We start from the raw sequence: 4,825 nt of genomic DNA, 5'->3' as shown, positions 1-4,825 counted from the left end.
CCCCAATCAAATTTTTTTTCTCTCATCCTCTCATCCTCTATCCTCCTCTCCTCCACTCAGCTCAGCTCTGCCATGGGCACCAGTCCCCAATCTCCAAGGTGATTATGACAAAAACGAACGACCCCCAAGAGACGGGGCCAGCAGAGATAAGAGAGAAAGAAGAGGATGGTGGAGGGAGAGAATGAGGAGGAGGAGGAAGGGATTGGAGATGGATGATGTAACAGAGAATTTTGGCTGTGCATTATGATTTGGGTTGAAAATTTCAGAACCAGCAGCACATAGCAGTTCATATCTATCTATATCTGTATCTCTCTATCAGACTGAAATTAGTTTTGTGCAGGAAGAAAGAAGCCAGTGGTGGTAGGTTGATAGCTGTGGGGGGAATTAAACAAGTACTCTTGTACTGCAATGCATATGGATACCTTTACTTTATGTATTTCTTCCAGCTTCCAGCTTGCTACTTTCTACTTGTACTTTGCTTCATTTACAGTTTTTCTCCATTGGTTTGGCTCATTTCTTGAAACAGAAATTACATTCTCAAAATAACATGGACAAACCTCCAAACCTCTTGGCAAATGTTCACAACAGAATGGCATTTCTCATTCATTTTATCAAATGGCAAATGCCTTAGTACATGTCTCAATTGTCTCAGTGCATCTTTGCAAATGATTAAGTACAAGTAGCCTACAGTTATACAGTTAGCCCACATGTAGCACATTTTCCAAATGAATAGATCTTGTAGATCTAAAGTGATTAGTTGATTCTCAGTCTAATGATCATTCTCTCCAAAACATGTCAGCATGATTTCATTGTATAAGTACTCGCATGCACAACCGTCTGTTCAATTGTCAAAATTGGTCAAGAACATAATACCATGAATACCATATATGAATTTCTTTGAATATTTGATAAACTGATGACAGTCATTGACAGTCAGGTGAAACTAGGTGTCACACACAGGTGTGTTCCATGATTGTGTGCTGCCAAACACAGATATATAGAGCTTGACCAGAGCCAGTCCGATCTCTGAACATGGATAGACAAGGCCAAGCAAACGGACAAGGGGAAGTTCTTCCTCAAGGAAGAGGAGGAAGAAGAAGAAGAAGAGGGGGACTGAGAATGCGTGGTGGAGGAATAGGGGGAAGAGGAGGCCGAGGAGCACGAAGACACTGTGCTGTCCCGAATGAAATTCAGGCCACAATTATAGACCATGTCATAAACCATGGCCTCACAATGTCAGAGGCAGGTCGTCGAGTGCAGCCTAATGTGCCTTGCTCTACAGTCTCCTCCATTATCCAAACCTTTCGCAGGGAAAACAGGTATGTACTCTATGTAATCTATAATGGAATTATATGTTATATAGGACAGGGCACTATGCGTGAGGCAAAAAATGTATAACTTACTGTAGAGATTTTGTGTGCACCTTCCTACAGTGGTAGGTCTATACTAGCAGGTGGAGAGGACTAGTGGAATGTTTTGATACTAAATATGACAAGAAATATATTGAACAAATTACTGTAAACTATGGAATTACCTAATTCATACAGTTTAGAGAAGTATTCCAGTCACTGTGCAGCGGGAGAATTAGTACAGCAACCACTGAATAAGTCCTTGTTTTTTGATTTTGTGTTCATACAATTTACTACTGTAATGTACATTTTCTTTTTACATATGTATGAAACTTTCTTTGCGTGTGAATAAAAAATGGTTATAATTTCCTTGGTAGTGTGAGTGCAATCTGTGATGTCAAACCTTGGAGGCTACTCTTTTCTGTTGTATATTGTTGGTCCTCTGCCATAGTGACAAAACATCTAAACATTTTGTATGGCAGTACTCACACAATGCCAAAGGGACGATGCATTTTGGGGGCACTGACTATTCAGATTAGAAAGAAATGTAGTTTTGACACATGAGTGAACTGTTTTAGGGGAGATATGAGCTTTTGCAGGTGGACCATGTTGTTGTGATCAACCATCCAGGTTTATTTTGACAAAAGCACCAAGAATGATGAGAATGTCCGATCTGTGTCGAGAAATGAGCCAAAGCTATTGAGAAGGATCTTTGCCATTTTGGAGACACTGACTGTTTAAATGAGAAAGAGATTTAGATTGAAGCCTGAGTGAACAGTTTTGGAAGAGATATGAGCATTTGCAGGTGAGCTATAGTGTTGTGCTAAACTGTAAGAGTGTTTTGCCAAATGATCTTAGAGTTTTGAGAATGTAATTTCTGTTTCAAGAAATGAGCCAAACCAATGGAGAAAAACTGTAAGAGGGAAATACTTTTTTGGTTTCGAACAACATATGCTCCATTGGTGTAAATTAAAATAAATTAAACTACCCGGCAGTGCATTAAAATCTGATTCAAACCAATCCAATAATATGATCCAATAACAAAGACTATTAAAGGCCATTATGTATAAGGAATACTTCTTAATTTGAATGCCTACAAGGGACTGAGGTACCAGATAGATAGATAGATAGATAGATAGATAGATAGATAGATAGATAGATAGATAGATAGATAGATAGATAGATAGTGATTACATGCTGTATATAATTACATAGATAGAAAAAATAAGATCCTATTTCTTCTGTAAGGGTCAAAGATCATTGCTGTGGTGTGGAATGGGGTCATGACCCCACATGGTCAGCAGAGTCAAATCAAGTAGCAGTGCTGAACTCGAGGAGGTCATTAAAGAGGCAGAGTGTCCTGATGGGGACAAGCAGCATGAGGGGAGGCTGTTAACCCCTTCCTTCGCCTTTCCCTGCTGAAACGAGAGAAAGCAATGAGAAAGGAAATGTAGTGGAGGAGAAGAGATGAGAGGTCATATTATTGTAGCATAGCAACCCAGGTTTCAGTGTGGGTTGAGGCGAGCAATAATATATAATATTGCTGAGAGGTTAGACAGCTTAGAAGAACCTTTCAAGATGGATGTGGAAAGAGAGGTGCACTTTCTGCACAGAAGAGGGGGAGGGAAGGTAGGAGAGGGGGTGGGGGTGAGCCGCGTCTGTAGAAAAAAATAGCCCAATCCTCCCATCTCCATCCACTCCCGACACTCGTCTCTTTCTCACTGTCTCTCACTCTCTAATACTATGTTAGTTTCCCTCTCTCTATCTTACTTTCCCTCCCTCTTCTTCCGCTCTGTGCATCATTAAAACAAGCAGAGTAGTGTTCAGAGCGTGGGGCTGAACTGAGACGGTGACCTCCACAATAAGAAGATGTTCTTGCTTCGGGGAAGAGAAGGTCGTTTTGTACTCCTCTCTGTGTCTCTCTTGCTCTCTGTCTCTCTCTCTTTTTCTTCTACTTACTTCCATTGGAGTAAATGAGATTTGGAGGGGGTAGTATAGTGGAGGAAGGGATCAAGAGGGTAGACATGCAGACGGTGAAAGACGAAGAAAGAAAGATGCAGAGGGAGAGAGGGCTGTTTAATGTAGGATTCATAACACAGAGAAGAAGAATATGATAAACAGGAAAGATCTGAATTCCCCTAAAGTAAAGTGGATAGTAGGGTTAGAGCAAGGCAGCCAGGGGCTGATACCACAGAAATGGGCATGAAAAGCCTGAATATGAGTCTGCCTGCATTTTCATTTGGGAAGAAGATCCTCTTTGCTCGGAAATGGGTAAAATACATCTTCCTTGTCCACACATGCCGATGGACAGCATGAGGTCAGCCAGGAGCAATTGTTATCAAAGAAAGCCACGATGTTGGATGTGGTGATGCGCAGCTTGTCCAGGGGCATCTTTTCATCTTATACATACAATAGTCACCAAGGCCTGAGGCCTTAGGGAGGACAGAAATTCCTACGGGTGACACAAGGACAGGCAGTGGAGAACAGCTCCACTGCCCCCCCCCCCCCCCCCCCCCAACTCCACGCGGTGCCTTCACGCTGGCACAAAATGTGTGGGCAGCGAGCACAAACACATTCTCTGAATCCTCCAGATGATTATGCATCCCTTAAATCCAATAACCTCAATTCATTCTGCTTTTCCTGGTGTCATTCTACATTGTAATTCATTCATTTACACTTTCTTTGAGAAATCGGCTCATTCTCTGGATTCTTCTCCTCCATTATTAATGCTACCCTTCCTTACTTTCCTCTTACCCCTCGTTCCTTTCCTTCCTCCCTTCCATCCTCTCATCAGTGGACTTGGGTCCCATACTCTTAATTTGGCCTTTCTCTCCGAGGGAGGACTCTCTTTATAAAAGGCTTGTCGTTTTCCAATACTGATTTGAGTATCACTAAGCTGCACCTTCACACATATTGTTGTCTCACACCTTGTGCCAAATATTCCTTTGTAAAGCCTTCCCCCATCCCCTGCCTGCACCTGGTAGAGATAGTGTTCTTTCAGCCGCAGGCTCTGCCTTCTATACAAGCAGGGCTAGGATGGCACAAGCAGCACACAGCTGTTCCCCTTGGTAAATTGATAGTGAAGGGTAGTGGATGGGGCTTTGAAAGCGCCTTGTGCTATTTTTGTGACAGTTGTAGATTTTTTTTGCTGTTTAATTCAATGTGACCAATTATGCTCCCACGATCCTCAGCAGGGGAGCTTGGAGAGCAAATTAATACTTGACTTCAAAAAGTTTTCCTAAAGTGCGTTTACATTCTTCATCCTGTTTTTTTGTTTTTTATTTTTTCTCTGATTCAAATACAAGTCATTAGAAAGGGACCTGGTCTCACTTCCTGCGCTGAGACCATGTGTGTTCTTTGTGTCTGGCTTGGCTTTAAACTTCTTCTCTGCCTCAGCAACAAACTGTTAAAGTCTAAACAACAAGCTTACTTTCATTATTTAATAGCAAAACTTAGGTGGGAAAAGCAGAATACAG

Source organism: Neolamprologus multifasciatus, chromosome 20, assembly GCF_963576455.1.
Source record: "Neolamprologus multifasciatus chromosome 20, fNeoMul1.2, whole genome shotgun sequence".
NCBI classification, from domain to species: Eukaryota; Metazoa; Chordata; class Actinopteri; order Cichliformes; family Cichlidae; genus Neolamprologus; species Neolamprologus multifasciatus.
This window is presented reverse-complemented; position numbering follows the sequence as displayed.